Below are 17,988 nucleotides of genomic sequence, written 5' to 3'. Positions count from 1 at the left end.
CACTTTGGGAGGCCGAGGCGGGTGGATCACGAGGTCAAGAGATCGAGACCACCCTGGTCAACATGGTGAAACCCCATCTCTACTAAAAATACAAAAATTAGCTGGGTATGGTGGCACGCGCCTGTAGCCCCAGCTACTCGGGAGGCTGAGGCAGGACAATTGCTTGAATCCTGGAGGCGGAGGTTGCGGTGAGCCAAGATTGTGCCACTGCACTCCAGCATGGGTAACAAGAGCGAAACTCCATCTCAAAAAAAAAAAAAGATAAAATATGGAAAAATATATATACCATGCAAACATTAATCAAAAGAAAGCTGGAGTAGTTATACTACAATGAAACAAAGTAGATTTCAAAGCAAGGAATATTACTAGGATAAAGAGGGACAGTTTATAAAGATAAAAGTATCAATTTATCAAAACATAACTCTCCTAAATATGTATGTGTCTAATAGCAGTTACAGAAAGCAAAAACAAACAGACCCTAAAGGAGGAATAGATAAATCCACAATAGGACTGGAGATCAGTGATTGATGAAGATAGTAGAAAGAAAATGGGCAAGAATATAAAAAAACTTTTTTTTTGAGATGGAGTTTTGCTCTTCTTGCCCAGGCTGGAGTGCAGTGGTGCAACCTCAGCTCAATGTAACCTCTGCCTTCCAGGTTCAAGTAATTCTCCTGCCTTGGCCTCCCAAGTAACTGAAATTACAGGCATGTGCCACCATGCCTGGCTAATTTTGTATTTTTAGTATAGACAGGGTTTCACCATGTTGGTCAGGCTGGTCTCGAACTCCTGACTTCAAGTAATCCACCTGCCTCAGCCTCCCAAAGTGTTAGGATTATAGGCATGGCCACTGTGCCCGGCCAGAATATAAAAACCTTGAACAACACTATCAACCCACTTGACCCAATTGACATTTATAGGCAACTCTATCCACGTATACATTATTTTCATGTGCACACTGAACATTCTCCAAAATAGATCATATGCAGGACCATAAGACACATTTCAACAAATTCAAAAGAATTGAAGCCATTCAAAGTATGTTCTCTGACGACAAAAGAACTAAATTGACAATCAATAACAGGAATATTTCTGGAAAATCCTCAAATATTTGGAAACTAAAAAATACAAATTACGTATGGCTCAGCCAGGTGCGGTGGCACACACCAGTAATCCCAGTTACTCGGGAAGGCTGAGGTGGGAGGATCACTTCAGCCTGGGAATTCACAGATAGCCTGAGTAATATAGAAAGATTCTGTCTCTAAAAAAATAAAAGTAAAAAAAAATAGTAATGCATGTTCCAATGAGGAAATCACAAAGGAAACTAAAAAAAGTTTTTCAACTAAATTTTTTAAAATGTCAAAATTTGTGGGACACAACTGAAGTTTATAGCATAAAATGCCTATTATCGCAGTCAACCTCAGCCAGGAGCAATTCTCCCACGCCCAAGACATTTGACAATATCTGAAAACACTTTTGGTTGTCACAACTGGAGAGGGTGCTGCTGACATCTCGCAGCTCCAGGCCAGGGATGCTGCTAAACATCCCGTCACGCACAGAGCAACCCCCACAACAATCAGAAAGCCCCAGAGGTCAACAGTGCTATGCTGAAAACACTGCTAAGTTAGAAAGGCCTCAAACAAATGATTTAACCTTCTTCATTAAGAGACTAAAAAAGGGCCGGGCGCGGTGGCTCATGCCTGTAATCCCAGCACTTTGGGAGGCCAAGGTGGGCAGATCACGAGGTCAAGAGATTGAGACCATCCTGGCCAATATGGTGAAACTCCGTCTCTACTAAAAATACAAAAATTAGCTGAGCATGGTGGCACGTGCCTGTAGTCCCAGCTACTCCAGAGGCTGAAGCAGGAGAACTGCTTGAACCTGGGAGGCAGAGATTGCAGTAAGCTAAGATCGTGCCATTGCACTCCAGCCTGGGCAACAGGGCAAGATGCCGTCTCAAAAAAAAAAAAAAAAAAAAAAGCAACTGTTTGGCTGGGTGTGGTGGCTCACACCTGTAATCCCAGCACTTTGGGAAGCTGAGGTGGGGGATCACCTGAGATCAGGAGTTCAAGACCAGGCTGGCTAACATGGTGAAACCCCATCTCTACAAAAATACAAAAATTAGCTGGGCATGATGGTGGGTGCCTTAATCCCATAATCCGGAGGCTGAGATGGGAGAATCACCTGAACCAGGAGGCAAAGGTCACGCTATTGCACTCCAGCCTGGGCGACAGAACGAGACTCCATCTAAATAATAATAATAAGAAGAAGAAGAAGAAGAGGAGAAGGAGGAGAAGGAGCAGGAGGAGGAGGGAGGGTCTCACTATGTTTCCCAGACTAGATTCAAACTCCTGGGCTCAAGTTATCCTCAGGCCTCAGCCTTCAGAGTAGCTAGGCTACAGGCACGGACAACATGGTACTGATATATGAATAGACATAACATAACAGGACAGAGTGGAGTCTAGAAGTAGAGCCACAGCAGCATGGTCAATTGTTTTCAACAAGGTAATTCAATAGTCACTTCAACAAAAAATGACTGAAAAATTGGACTTCATAGCCAGGCATTGTGGTGCACATCTATAGTCCCAGATACTTGGGAGGCTGAGGCAGGAGGATTGCTTGATCCCAGGAGTTTAAGTTTACAATGAACTATAATTGCACCACTGCACTCCAGCTTGGGCAACAGAGCAAGATCCAATCTCCAAAAAAAAAAAAAATTAAAAAAAAAAAAAAAAAAAAAGAAAAAGAAAAAGAACTTCCATATGCAAATAATAACTTGAAATGGCTCATAGACCTAAATATAAAAACTAAAACTGTAAAATTTCTAGAACAAAATGAGAGAACATCTTTGCGACCTTGAGTCAGGCAAATATCTCTTAGGTTAGCCGTAAAACTCACAAATCATTAAAAAATAATAACTAGTAAGTTGAACTTCATCTAAAAAAAAAAAAACCCAAACCCCAAACTCCTGTTCTCCAAAGACACTGTTAAGAAAAGGAAAAAAGGCCAGGTGTGGTGGCTCACGCCTGTAATTTCAGCACTTTGGGAGGCCAAGGCAGGCAGATCACAAGGTCAGGAGTTTGAGACCCGCCTAACCAATATGGTGAAACCCCATCTTTACTAAAAATACAATATTAGCCAGGTATGGTGGTGGGTGCCTGTAATACCAGCTACTTGGGAGGCTGAGGCAGAAGAATTGCTTAAACCTGGGAGGTGGATGTTGCAGTGCGCCGAGATTGCACCACTGCACTCCAGCCTGGGTGACAGAGCAAGACTCCATCTCAGAAAAAAAAAAGAAAAGAAAAAAGAAAAGAAAAGGAAAAAAGCCGCAGACGAGAAAAAGTGTTTGCAAAAGACATATTAGATAAGTAACTTTTACAACCAAAGAAAATATACAGATGGCAAATAAACACATCAATAGATACTTAGCATAAATAGCCATTAGGAAAATGCAAGTTAAACACACAATACACCACCACACATCTACTGGAATGACGAATAGTAAAAAGACTGACAATACCAAGTGCTGACAAACAGGCAGACCAACTGGATATCTCATATATTGCTGCTGGGAATGCAAAATGATTCAACCACTTTGGAGACAGCTTGCTTTTTTTTTTTTTTTAAATAAAGTTAAAATGTCCTTATTATCCAACCCAGCAAACACCGTCCTAGATATTTAGCTAAGAGAAATGAAAATGTATATTCATACAAAGTCTTCTCTGCAAAAGGTTATATCAGCTTTAGTTATAATCGCAAAAAAAAAAAAAAAAAAAAAACAGAAACAACCCATTTGTCCATCAACTGATAAGTGGATAAACATGTTACAGCAGATTTATAGAATGGAATACCTCTTAGCAACCTAAAGAAACAAACCACTGATATAAGCAAAATCATGGATTAATCCAAAGCATTATGCTAAGTGAAAGAAGCTACACACAAAATACTACGTAGTGTCTAATATTTATATGAAGGTGTAGCAAAGGCAAAACTATGGTTACAGAGGCCAGGGGAGATGGGAGGGGTTGATGGCCAAGTGGTATAAGGAAATTTTTCAGGGCGCTGGAAACGTTCTACATCATGGCTTCAAGGCTGGATCAAGGTCAACTGATGCCCTAAACACAGCCCAATAATGGTACCCCATTCACTGTCTAAAATAAAGAACTTAGGGGTCCCTCACACAAAGCATCTGACGAGTTAACTTTAGCCAGATCAAGGCAGCTCTGTTTGCATTGAATGGATGCAAAACATTCCTGCCTTGAGATGGAAGCAAAGGTGATATCTGATGACACCTTCAAATCGCAAGTTTTAAACTAGTCACTCAGCAGCCAAAGAAAATCATTTTTCTTATTTTGCAGATTACAGTTGATCATGACAGATACAATTACCGAAAAAAAAAAAAAAAAAAAAAAAAAAAAAAAAAAAAAAAAAAAGGTTGAGTGTAGCTGTGAAAAGTTAAGGGCATAATACCTGGGGTAGGGGTGGGGAGGGGGGTAATGGACTCTCTGTAGTGTCCCCTTCCCTTGGTCCCATAAGCAAATTTCTTTTTAACTTAATGATTATCCAAGGCTGCATGGCTTTTATTTTTTTATTTTTTATTTTTTAGACGGAGTCTCATTCTCTTGCCAGGCTGGAGTGTGCAATGGCGCAATCTTGGCTCACTGCAACCTCCGCCTCCCCAGTTCAAGCGATTCTCCTGCCTCATCCTCCCAAGTAGCTGGGACTACAGGCATGCACCACTAAGCCCAGCTAATTTTTGTATTTTTAGTACAGACAGGGTTTCGCCATGTTGGCCAGGATGATCTCAATCTCCTGACCTCATGATCTGCCCGCCTCACCCTCCGAAAGTGCTGGGATTACAGATGTGAGCCGCTGCACCTAGCTATGGTTTTTATCTTTTTATGCTGCCTCTCAGGTCCATAGCTCCAGTCCTAGTCATAGTGGCAAGAGGCAGAGAAATTCTAGGCAGACTGGGTTAGGTCCCTGGTGAAGCCTCATCCTCAAGCTGAAAAGCCTGAGACCGCAGCCCAAAGTGAGAACTTATATCCTGTTTTCCTGCCTGAATGTTGCCTTTTCCTAAACCACCATAGCCTCACCCTGTCCCATCCTATGCCTATAAAGACCCCACACTCAGCTGGCAGAGAGGAGAAGCAGCTGTACATTGGGGACTATGGTTGAAGTCAGAGAGAAGTGGCTTGACTTCAGAGGGACAGCTTGATAATGTGACTTCAGAGAAGAATCTGGCCAGGGACTACTGGACCTCAGGGAAGATTACCTTCCCCACTCCCTGCCCCAGCCCCTTTTCAACTCCCCTTCCCACCGAAAGCCACTTTCATCAGCAAGAAATCCCCCACATTCACCATCCTTCAATTCATTCGTGCAACCTCATTTTTCCTGGAGGCTGGATAAGAGTTCGGGGGCCACAAGTGTGGATACAAAAGGCTGTCACACTGGCCCTTTGCTCTCACTGGTGGAAGGCAGCCACCTCACATGAAAAGGCAGAGGGCCCACTGAGCTGTTAACACCTAAGCCGTCTGTGGATGGCAATGTATCATGCCCTCTGGGGCTTCAGGGGTCGCAGGCACTCCCACCCTAGACACTGCCATGCTACAGGACCTGCATGGCATTTGGTAGTGCCACTGTGCAAAAGTGCTCACCCTGGCTCTTGCACCTGCTCACCTGCACGCTTCCTCCTGTGGGTGGTGGAACACAGCGGGTCCCAGTGAGTGAGTTCCCTCCTCCAGTGCCGAGGCTGGCTTCGGCACTCATGCACTCCAGTTTCTGTCTCGTTCACTCATGTGCTCCCACCTGTGAGGAGTTGAGAGCTGCGGGCTGAGAACATGAGGCACCCCTGTTGCAAGTCCCTCAAAGGGGTCAGGGAAATACCCTGCTTCATCTGGGGGCCCATCCAGGATTCCTCAGAAGGGCAAGTAATGCAGAGCTGCCGGGATCTGTCTTTTCACTTTTTTTCTAAGACATCTTGTCCTCAGATTTTCCTCTGAGCTATGCCATTTGCAGAGGACAGGATGCAACCCTAACACCTCTCTCTTTCAGGTGAAAGGAATGTTGGCTGTTTCCCTTCAAAGAGGACTAGCCGTTGTGTGGAACCACAATAAAGTCCTGGGGCAACTGAAGGCATCTGGCGGAGGCCATTCCTCAGTGTTGCCGGAAGGCCCCTAGACCGGACCCCATCTGACCACCCATTAGGGTGTTGGCCAAGACCCCAGACTTTTCTATGGTATCTTTCCCTTTCTTCTTTCGTGTTGTAAAAATGTCTCCTCTCTCTCCTTTTATCATGATAAGGGTTTTGCTGCAAACTGCAGAAATGTTACTAGGTAAAATGAGCATTTGGCCCAGCCACCAGATATGCAATTCAGAACAATGTGACTTCCATTTGTTCTTAGAGGTGCGACCTCCACCCCTACCCCAACAGCCACAGGTGTGTGCAGCACATTGTCGTTCCCCTCCTCGCCCTCCCCTCCCAGCTGGGGCACCTGGGCGTGTCCACAGCATGCATGTGCAGCGCCCAGTGGCCACACGGGGTGGGAGAGAACTGCAGCTGCTGCCCAGACTCCAGGGCAGTCTTGGGGGCCAGGGACTCCATGCAGCCAGTTGGCCAGTATTTCCCACTGGCACCCCCTCCTGCCACATGCCCACAGAGTCCTTCCTCCCCCGAGGGGTCCAGCTCTATCCAGGCCAGAGGAAGGATATCGTGATTGAAGAAACCCATTTACATAGAGCGAGAGGTTCTTCCCCCTCTTACGTTGTTGTTTTCTTTCCTCTTTCCTTTTCTATGCCAGAGGGTTCTTTTCCTACCTCAGCACTCTGCAGAAAGCAGTGCAGGAGCCACTCCACTGGCTGATAACTGCAAATTTGGCAAGGCCGCCTGGGACTTAACCTACATCATGAATCCATGCACCCCCAAGACACCTTTTCATCCCAAACTCAATTCGGTTTTGTTTATTTCGTTTGTTTCTGTTTTTTTGAGATGAAGTCTTGCTCTGTTGCCCAACCTGGAGAGCAGTGGTGCAATCTCAACTCATTGCAACTTCAGCCACCCAGTTCAAGTGATTCTCCTGCCTCAGCCTCCTGAGTAGCTGGGACTACAGGTGCCTGCCACCACGCCCAGCTAATTTTTATATTTTTAGTAGAGATGGGGTTTCACTATGTTGGCCAGGCCGGTCTCGAACTCCTGACCTCATGATCCACCCGCCTCAGCCTCCCAAAGTGCTGGGATTACAGGCATGAGCCACTGCACCTGGCCCAATCCCAAACTCAATTCTAAACTTCAGGTTGAAGCCCTAGAAAAGAAGATCAGATCGGAGGGATTAAAAAGCAGGCAACGGGCACAGTATAAATGGGCAGGACTAATTCCTGCCAATTAAACCCCTGCTTCATGGAAGGAGGCCATACTCCATGGCACAGATAAGGCCCAAGGAACCCAAAGGTTGCTGACAGTATGGGGCATGGAGGCGTAGGTGAGTGCAGATAATTCCTATTCTCTAGGCCCTCCCTGCTTCACGGGTGCAGGCTGCAATGGCACCTAGGGGTGGTGTCCATCTAAGGTCGCCAGGACACAGGGATAAAAAAATAGAAGAGAAAAGGAGGACCCCTGTTTTCTCTTGGAGAAAGGGGGAAGGAAAATGAGGGATGCCTATTTCCCTCTCTTTCAGAATGGACACCAACTATCTTCCCCACCCTCAGTCGCTACTCCTCTGGAGTGCATCCTGAATCACTGGGGCTGCTTTGACCCTCAGACTCTAGGGGGGAAATGCCTCATAGCCCTTTGCACAAAGGTTTGGCCAAATTATAATCTGCAGGAAGGACTGGCTCAGAAGGGAACCATTCATTTCGATACCATCCTGCAGGTGGACCTTTTCTGTAAATGTGAGGGCAAATGGTCTGAGGCCCCATGCGTGCAGGCCTTCTTCACATGTGTCTGACCTTTGCTGACAATGTAGGATTGCTACAGCCAGGAGAGGCTGCAGGGGACAATCCCAGGGAACTAAAGAAACGAACCCCAGAGGCACCTCCAGCAAGGGAGCCAGCTCCCTCTGGCCCTGCTCCTCTGGTCCGCGGCGGCCTCACTGCCCAGCTTCTCTCTCGCTCGCTTGGCTCCTCGTAGAAATCCTCACCCTAGACAAGCCCCAGTCTCACTTCTGCCCCTCCAACAGACGTTTGGTGAATTTGGCCCCCTGGTTCAGGTCCCTTCTCTCTACAGGACTTAAGATGCCTATTTATGCAATTCAGAACAATGTGACTTCCATTTGTTCTTAGAGGTACGACCTCTACCCCCACCCCAACAGTAATTAAGGGGGATCTTGGCCAGTTTTCAGGTGACCCTGACAGATATATAAAGGCTTTCCAGAATTGAACCCAACTATTTGAACGCTCCTGGAAAGACATCATGTTACTTTTGAATCAAACCCTAACACTGAGAAGCAGGCCACTCTGCAAGTGGCAGAGAGATGTGGGGATGAGCTTTGTATCACCTATAGTATCAGGGAAGGGGTCGAACTTTATCCAACTGGAGGAGAAGCAGTACCGATGAATGACCCTAAATGGGATCCCAACAAGATGAGAGAATGGAAGAGGAGACAGTTTTAGGCATGCATAACAGAGGGCTTAGGCAGGACTAGAACTAAGTCTCTCAACTATACCAAGCTATTCATGATAGACCAGGGATCTGATGAGCATCTCACTGCCTTCCTGGAGAGGCTAAGAGAGGTCTTGGTTAAGCACATCTCTCATCTCCCGATTCCATCAAGGGACAACTAATCCTAAAGGATAAATGTATTACTCAGGCAGCCCCTGACATCAGGAGGAAGCTGCAAAAACAAGCCCTGGGACCAGATGGTACTTTAGAGAGTCTCCTGAAAGTGGCCACCTCGGTCTTTATAATAGAGATAGGGCGGCCCAGAAAAGAGAGAGAATGGAGACACAGGCAAGAGGCAGAGGCTTTAATGGTCACCATGCAAGCCCACAAACCCCAGAACCCCCAAGGTGTACCTGTTAACTGCTATAGATTGGTAAGCCAGGGCATTTTAGGAAGGATTGCCCAGGCAACAGGAGGAAGCCACCCCGACCCTTTCCAACCTACAATGGGGACCACTAGCAGGTGAACTGCCCCCAGGGGCACTGGTCACCAGGTCCACAGCCAATCTCCCAAATGGTCCAGCAAGACTGACAAGTCCTCCTCTCCCCACCTCTGGTGGTCCAGACCACCATGACCATCCAGGAGCCCCAGAATTTACAATTCTGGAAATCAAAGGGAAGAAAGTGGACCTCCTTCTGGACACCAGGGCTGGTCTCGCAGTTTTCATCTCCAATCCAGGCCCCCTCTCCTCTTTCAGCACAACTGTGAGGGGTGTCTCAGGAAGGCCTTTAACCCAATATTTTTTCCAACCCCTTAGTTGTAGTTGGGGAGACCTCTTGTTCACCCATGCCTTTCTAGTTATGCCTGAAAGGCCAACTACTCTGTTAGGCAGGGATAGTATAGCCCATGTGGGGACCACATCCTGATGACCCCAAGACAAACTCTGTGTCTCCCCCTAGTGAAGACCGATATTAACCCAGAAGTTTGGGTAATTCAAGGGAAAACAGGCCGAGCTAAAACCACCATACCAGTCTGGATCCACCTTAAGGATCCCAGTGCTTCTCTAACCAGAAACAGTATCTCCTGAAACTAGAATTTAGGAGAGGACTGGAAGCCATCACTGATAACTTAAGGTTGCAGGACCTCCTCAAACTCGGCAACAGCCCTTGTAATACCCCAATATTGGGGCACAAAAACCCAAATGGGAATGGAGACTTGTTCAGGACCCTCACCTCGTGTTAATGAGGCTGTGGTTCCAATTCATCCAGTGGCTCCCAATCCGTATACCCTGGTAGCTCACATACCTAAGGGAACTAAATGGTTCACAGTCCTGGACCTAAAGAATGCCTCCTTCTGCATACCATTATACCCGACTCCCAGTATTTGTTTGCATTTGACGATCCCTCTAACCAGACCACCAAGTCAACCTGGACAGTATTACCTCAGGTATTCTGAGACAGCCCCCGCTTTTTTGGGCATGGATTGTCAAGAGAACTCTCTAAGTTCCTGTATCCTCAGGTAAAGTTTTACAACATGTAGATGACAATCTCCTCTGCACTCCAACTAAAAAAATCTCTCAGGAGGGCAGTAAGGCTCTTCTTAATTTTCTGGATAACAGAGGATGTAAGGTTTACTAATTAATGAGATAATTCCTCTCTTTGGACTCCTTAAGTACCTCCAAAGTGATAATGACCCTTGTTCAATGCAGCTTTCACCCAGAGGGCCTCAAAGGCACTAGGGATACAGTATAGTGAAGATGGCTCTTCATTGTGCTTGGAGACCACTATCCTTAGGAAAGGTAGAAAAGAAAAATGATATTATCAAAAGACAGCTCAGGAGCCGGGTGCGGTGGCTCACGCCTGTAATCCCAGCACTTTGGGAGGCCGAGGCGGGTGGATCACGAGGTCAAGAGATCGAGACCATCCTGGTCAACATGGTGAAACCCCGTCTCTACTAAAAATACAAAACATTAGCTGGGCATGGTGGCGCGTGCCTGCAGTCCCAGCTACTCAGGAAGTTGAGGCAGGAGAATTGCCTGAACCCAGGAGGCGGAGGTTGTGGTGAGCCGAGATCGCGCCATTGCACTCCAGCCTGGGTAACAAGAGAGAAACTCCGTCTCAAAAAAAAAAAAAAAAAAAAAAAAAGACAGCTCAGGAGACTCACCTGCCCTGGACTACCCTTCTGCCCATATCCCTACTTTGTATTAAGAACACCCCTTCCAGCCGGGTGGGGTGGCTCACGCCTGTAATCCCAGCACTTTGGGAGGCCGAGGCAGGTGGATCACCTGAGGTCAAGTTTGAGACCAGCATGACCAACGTGGAGAAACTCTGTCTCTACTAAAAATACAAAATTAGCTGGGCATGGTGGTGCATGCCTGTAATCCCAGCTACTCAGGAGGCTGAGGCAAGAGAATCGCTTGAACCCAGGAGGCGGAGGTTGCAGTGAGCTGAGATCCCACCATTGCAGTCTAGCCTGGCAACGAGAGCAAAACTCTGTCTCAAAACAAAAACAAAAACCAACAGCAACAACAAAAAACACCCCTTCAAGGCTAGGTTTGAATCCCTTTGAAATGATATACGGACTGTCTTTTCTCACCAATGGTTCCTTGCTAGACCAAGAAACCTCTGATTTGGTTAAACATATCACTTCTTTGGCCCATTTCCAACAGGAACTGAAAGAACTGTCAGAAAGGCCCAATCCCATGACCCAGGACACCTCTATTCAACCCTGGGGACCTAGTACTGATAAAGGTTCTTCCTTCCCTTTCTCCCTCTATAAGCCCAGATTGGGAGGGACCTTACACTGTACTTCTTTCTACTCCGATGGCAGTGAAGGTCACTGGAATAGATTCTTGGATTCATTATATCCAAGTAAAAACATAGGGAGCAAATGCAGTTACCTCTGTCAACCCAGAAGAGCACCTAAAGTACCAATGTGAAGAGATCAGGGACCTCAAGCTAAAAATCATAAAAGGTAAGTGTTAATAATTAATCTTCCATTAATATCTTCTTTATAGTCTTGCCTATGCTTGCTGTTCTTACCTTCATTCTGTTCTATACCACAGGGTATAATGTTTTCAGAATAATTTGTATATTTTACTTCTTATTTCTGTAATCTTTGCCACTAGATTCTTTCCTTTTAACCCCTTTTTGTATAATACACATATTTGATTCATGCATACTTAACCTTGTAAAACTTGTTTCTTCTCACTCAGAGACCATCAAACTCCAAACAGGCAAACAGATCCCTGGATGACAGCTCCCTTTTCCTGGGGACCCTTAGGTAGACCTCTGGGAGGAATCTGACTGCCATTCTCCCCAAAACAACACCCACTGTCAACAGGAAGCAGCTAAGATTGGAGATGTACCTCTTTAGAGAGGGGAAATGACAGCTACAGGAGGCAGAGAAATTCTACGCAGACAGCGGCAAGTCCGTGGTGAAGCCCTGCCCCCAGACTCCAGCCAAAAAGCCTGAGACCCAAAGTGAGAACTTCTATTCCTGTTTTCCCACTCAAATGTTGCCTTTTCCTAAACTACACATTGCCCTGCCCCACCTTATCCTGTGCCTAAAAACCCCAGACTCAGCCCTCAGAAATGAGGAGCTGGACATCAGGTACTACGGCTGAATGTCTAAGAGAAATAATGGAATGCTAGTCCTATGTACTGAAAATGCCATTATCTTGTAATTCATTTAAACAGTCGAAAAGATTCTAGTCCAGGTATAGTGGCTCATGCCTATAATCCTAGAACTTTGGGAGGCCAAAGCGGGAGGATCACTTGAGCCCAAGAGTTGGAGATCAGCCTGGGCAACACGGCAAAACTCCATCTTTACAAAAAATATATAAAAATTAGCCAGTGTGGTGGCATGAACCTGTAATCCCAGCTACTTAGGAGGCTGATGTAGGAGGATTGCTTGAGCCTGGGAGGCAGAGGAGGATCACTTTCAGTAAGCCATGATTGTGCCACTGCACTCCAGCCTGGGTGTCAGAATGAAACCCTGTTTCAAAAACAAACAAACAAAAAAAAGAAAGAAATTCTAATTTAAATGCCCCCATAAAAAGTCTTTAGCTAGAACAGATCACCATTGAATGGGCCTCTATTTTCCAAGCAGGATTTGATTAAATCTGGTCACACTTTAGGCCTCAAATTCAGAGATGACATAGGCAAAGCTCAGTGGAGACATCCCATAATGGAAATGGACAGAGGACCAGGAAAAATGACCTGCCTCCGCAATGCCATCAGGGTTGCTATAAAGATTTGGAATATATTATGTTTTTTCATAAAAGTTAAGTTCTACAGTCAGTGCGAAAGTCAGAAACTACACTGTGGTTTTCTGTTTTGTTGTTTCTTTGAAACAGAGTCTCACTCTGTCACCCAGACTAGGCTCACTGCAGCCTCCACCCTCTGGGCTCAAGCGATCTTTCTACCCCAGCCTCCCCAGTAGCTGGGACTACAGGAGTACACCACCATGCCCAGCTAATTTTTTATATTTTTTGTAGAGATGGGATCTCACCATGTTGCCCAAGCTGGTCTCCAACTCTTAGGCTCAAGTGATTTGCCAGCCTCAGCCTCCCAAAGTGCTGGGATTACAGGCATGAGCCACCATGCCCAGCCAGAAACTATGTTTTAAACCAACCCTCAAACAACACATAGTTTGGAGAAATACCTACAGAAACTAAGATTGACGGGAGGCCCAGCAGGGTCTCACCTCCCATCTCAGACTCAGGCTCATAGGCTCAGGGGGCAGAAAGAGGGCTGATTTGCCTGCATCTTTTGAAATTCTGCCTGTCTCTGCCTCTCTCTGTCTCCCTCTCTTCCTTTCTCTCTCTATTTATTTCACCTGAGTTTCAGAGTCCTTAGTTGAATTTGTCCACAACTTCCTGCAGCTCTAGCTGAGAGCCCAGAAACATCGCTGAGGACCACAGCCCCTTGCTTCCCTGAGCCCCATTCCCTATGTTAGGAGTGCTGTTTTGGTGCCTGTGGTGGTCCCCTTCATCCTCCACTCTGCTTCCCGACTCACTTACCACATATGGTCACCACCTCCTGGGACATGTCACAGGGTACTGGGACTGGAGTGGTTTCACCAGGTTAACAGGCATGGCTGCTGCCCTAGTTATAGAATGACCTGGCTCTGGTCCCCTGCCTACTCCACAGGCCTCTCCTGACAATCTGCCTCTAACCATTTTCCTGCCTTCCTTTTTGGAAGGGGGAAGGCCAGAGGTGGCCCCTGGTTTTGTTGAGAAGTTCAGGGATCTGGCTCTTCCAAGGAGTCTTGGAATCCCTCCTTGTCACTGTGCCCTAGTGTTTTGCAGCCTCCATTGCACGGGTCTCCTTGGGCAGGAGGCAAGTAGAGCTGGCTGGGTAGTGGGGTGACTCCTTCCAACCTAGAATCTCAAGCTGCCCAGTGAGGACCTAAGAGGATAGCCACGCCCAGCCCCCTCACTCTTCCTATGTGAGGGTATGAGGTAGATGACACCTCTCAGTCCTGAGAAGGTTGTGCGTCCCCCTACCTACCCTCCGGCAGCTCGCAGGGCTGACTCCTGGAGAGGGAGGATTCACCTGAGGGCTCTGACCGCCTTAGCTGCCCAGTGCCTCTCTGGAGACAGAGGCTGCCAAAGGAGACACGGGCCTGTTGCCCCTGGAAGGGAAGGAAGGGAAGAAAGGGCGGCTTAAGCAGCAACCAGGAACCACCTGTACGGAGCCGGGTTGCTCTAGCCCTTCCGTTTGCATCACGCGGCGCCGTGGGTCCCTGCGCCGCCCTGGCTAGCCCCAATCGGCACCACCGCCAGGTCACCCGGCCTTGCCAGGATGGGCCTCGCTTAGCGCAGGAGCCCAGGCCATCCTCACTGCGGAAAGAAGGAGAGGCTCATCTCCCGACAGTAATGGAGCTGCGCAGGGGAGCAGGTCGCCAAGAGCAGGCTGGTTTTCGGTGGGAAGCGGTGGGGCTCTCCACGTTCTGGGGTGGGCAAGGGAGGGGAGGCTGAGCAGGGCGCAGGCCAGTGGCCTGCCACGTGGCCTTTGCGTCAAGAGTAGCGCCCAAGATGAGAGGCCCTGAGCCAGGGAGACCCAGCCCAGGAGATTTTGAATTCTGGCCCTGGGTGTGGACTGGTCCAAGACGAGTGCCCCAGGCAGGGTGCCACCAGCCCTGGCAGGTTCTGGACGTTATGTCTAGACTCCACTACGCTTTATCACAAGCCCGGCGCCTCATCCCGACCCCAAGGGGCATCCCAACCTGTTCAGGGTTCCCGGGCCTCGTGCGCTTGCCCGCCTAAGGCAGTAAATTGCCTGTCTCTAAAGGCCGACGCCCACTTTGTGCGTTCCCCACCCGCCCGAACCTCAGGCTCAGGGCCCTCTCAGTGAGAAATGCTGGCCTTTTGGGTGAGCGCACTTCTCCCCTTAGCCAGGGTGCCACCCGCCTGCCCGGGGGCGCTGTCCAGACAGCGGTGCTGAAGTGCTCCCGGCCCTGACTCAGCCAACACAGGTACACAGCCGTCCTCCGCGTGCAGCCACCACTCCCCAGCTGCCTGCTCCAGGCTGCGCCCACATCGGCTAATCACCCACCTGGATGCTCGCAGGGCTGACTCAAACTGGAATTGCCTAGGAGGTTCGAGATTTCCTGAGGTGGCCCAGAGAGTGCCAATGCTTGTCCCGGGCCAGGAAGCTGGGAGAGTGTGGAGCTCCATTCACACGCTGCATCCCGGATTCCGCAGACACTTGCTCACTCTGGACAGCTCCACTGCCCGCTCCAGCCCCGTCTTCTCCTGTGAGCCCAGGGAAGGGTCCACTCTCTCCCCAAGAACGCATTCTTCCCACTGGCATCCAAGCGCAGCAGACTCTGCTACCTATGGGGAGTGGGAGGGACCACAGGCAGAGAGACAATCCCTGCAATTGGTCCCACACGTGGCCAGCAGTGAAGATGCCTCTCTCTCTTCTTTCTGAATGCTCCCCACAGCTTCCATGAGTGCCCATAACCCTTCCTCCCTCCACCCTCAATGTCCAAGCAGGCAAGGAAGACCAGGTGTCCCCAGTGAAGGGCCCTGCAGTGAGGGGTCTAGAATCTTGCCCTTGAAGGAGTAAATGATATCCCTCGAGTTAAGCATGATTATGATGGCAGTGATACTGGGCCAGGCACTAGTCCAGCAAAGAAGGGCCAGCAGGACACCAGAAGGAGCAGCCAGATGGCAGTGCTGGTACCCAGAACCATGCCCTGGCTCACTCCAGGCCCCCACGGGTGACTCCTTAGAGTCTGCCAAGGAAGAATGCAGGCCAGGAGAGAGAAGAGGTAATAGTCAAGGCAAAAGGGTTTTGAGAGGATGTTCCAGGGGAGGAGAAGCAGCAGCCAGCACTCATTTGGTGGCTGCAAATGCCATGTCCTGGTCTCTGGTCTTGGCAAATGTATTCAAGGACTCAGGTCTGACACCTCAAACTGCTAGGCAGCTCCAATTTGAAATGTGGAGAACATTCTAGCTAGGCCCCACCAGCAGGGCCCCAGGGGACCGGGCACTGTGTCAGGGCTGAGTTCATACCATGGCGAAGAGCAGGTGGTGGCCTCAGGGCTGCTGAGCTGTCCCAGAATCAGGATTCTTCTTTCTGTTTCTCTCCTAACTTCCTTCCCTCCCTGCCTCTCCTTTTCTTTCATCCTTCTTTCCTTCTCCTCTCTCTCTCTCTGACAGGCTGGAGTGCAGTGGCATGATCTCAGCTGATTGCAGCCTCCGCTCCCCAGGTTCAAGCAATTCTCCTGCTTCAGCCTCCCGTGTAGCTGGGATTACAGGCACCTGCCACCACACCCAGCTAATTTTTGTATTTTTAGTAGAGATGGGGTCTCACCATGTTGGCCAGGCTGGTCTCAAACTCCTGACCTCAGGTGATCCACCCGCCTCAGCTTCCCAAAATGCTGGGATTACAGGTGTGAGCCACTGCACCCAGCCCAAAATCAGGATTCTTAAAATAATTATGCTGCATACTGAATCATGTTGCTTTTGACTCTTGTAGCTGGCCCCCTTCTTTATCTAGGGTGCCTGCTGGTACACCCTGGATGATGTCTGAGACAGATGGTGCTGCTACGCCCCCTCTCTCATGCACCTCACATTGTGGCCCCCATGGCAATAGATAAAAACAAGTGTTACCCTGGACATCACAGTGACCCTGAGAGACACATAAGGTGGGTATTAGTGAACACATTAGGGGAGACAGAGGGGCAGAAGGACAGTCGCTAATGCTCCTAATGACTAACTTCTTCAAACTTCTCAGCGACATCCTCCTCCCTGTCCTCTGCTCTCCACCTCATCCATCAAGGAGCTGATGCTAATGGGGTTCCCTTGTTCAGAGCCAGACTGCTGTGGTTATTATAGTAGTTAACAAACAGCAGCTCCAGCCTCTTAACAAAGTAATCTCCCTGGAGGGACAGAAGAGGGCTTCTGTGGCCTAAGGACCAAATGTTACCCCTTGGCTGGCCTGACAGCCATGGCAAAGACATGAACAGCATCCAATGAGGAATGGAGGCTGCTGGGCATACCTGGGAGGGGCAGGAGCCTGGAGAAAGTACAGATGTCCGGATTTGTCTGCCGGCCACACCTGCTGGGCCCTCAGTTCGTCAGTCACAGAGTGCTGCTTCAGCTTCTCATTGCAGTAGCTGATCCACAGCTGTGACAGCAGTTGTTGGGGAAGAATGTGAATCCAAATGCATCCAGCAAGCCTGGTAAAATGGGAAAAATCCAGGGGGCCCTGGAAGAGGGTTTCCCTGAAGCCCAGGGTGGCAAGGCTCCCGCCAAATAGAATAATTCAGCATCAACATAAACCAGAAGAATTCCACCCCTGGATGACCTGTGGTGAGGCTGAGAAACATCACACTGGGCAGCGCACAGAGCATTTACAACCCTCCATACACCACCTAGAGTGGTCCCCGTTTTCCCTTCTGCTCTCTCTGAGCCTAGAACAGACGCAAAGGCCCACTGGAGGATAAGGGGCAGTCCCGGGGCACCAAGGCCTACTTTTGAGTCTGTATTTTCTGGTCCTGTGTCTCTTAGGAGCGGCCCCTTCTGCTGGAACTTCTGAGCAGCTTTTAATGCCTCATCCCCAAACAGGAAGAGATAGTCAATGATTGTTAACCATTTTGAGGCTGGGTGTGGTGGCTCATGCCTATAATCCCAGCACTTTGGGAGGCCAAGTTAGGAGGATCACTTGAGATCAAGAGTTGGAAACCAGCCTGGTCAACACGGTAAAACCCAATCACTACCAAAAATATAAAAATCAGCCAGGCATGGTGGTGCAAGCCTGTAATCACAGCTACTCAGGAGGCTGAGGTGAGAGGATGGTTTGAATCCAGAAGGTCGAGGCTGCGGTGAGCTGAGATCATGCTACTGCACTCCAGCCTGGCCAACAAAGAGAGGGAAGCAA

The 17,988-nt window shown here is 48.6% G+C and overlaps 1 long non-coding RNA gene across 2 annotated transcripts in view; it reads right to left on the bottom strand.

Annotated features, from left to right (window-relative positions):
* Positions 1-17,752, bottom strand: part of LOC119472862 — a 21,661-nt gene extending 3,909 nt beyond the window's left edge. The window contains exons 1-2 of one of the 2 annotated variants that reach the window (XR_005202041.1): positions 17,108-17,752; positions 15,154-15,434 (exon numbers count right to left, since the gene is read on the bottom strand). This is a non-coding gene — a long non-coding RNA (uncharacterized LOC119472862). Of the gene's footprint in view, positions 1-15,153; positions 15,435-16,118; positions 16,249-17,107 lie in introns of those variants that run through there. The other variant, XR_005202040.1, reaches the window with a different exon arrangement.
* Between the last annotated feature and the right edge of the window lie 236 nt (positions 17,753-17,988).

Source organism: Cebus imitator, unplaced genomic scaffold (genome assembly GCF_001604975.1).
Source record: "Cebus imitator isolate Cc_AM_T3 unplaced genomic scaffold, Cebus_imitator-1.0 Scaffold121, whole genome shotgun sequence".
Classification (NCBI taxonomy): Eukaryota; Metazoa; Chordata; class Mammalia; order Primates; family Cebidae; genus Cebus; species Cebus imitator.
This window is presented reverse-complemented; position numbering and strand designations above follow the sequence as displayed.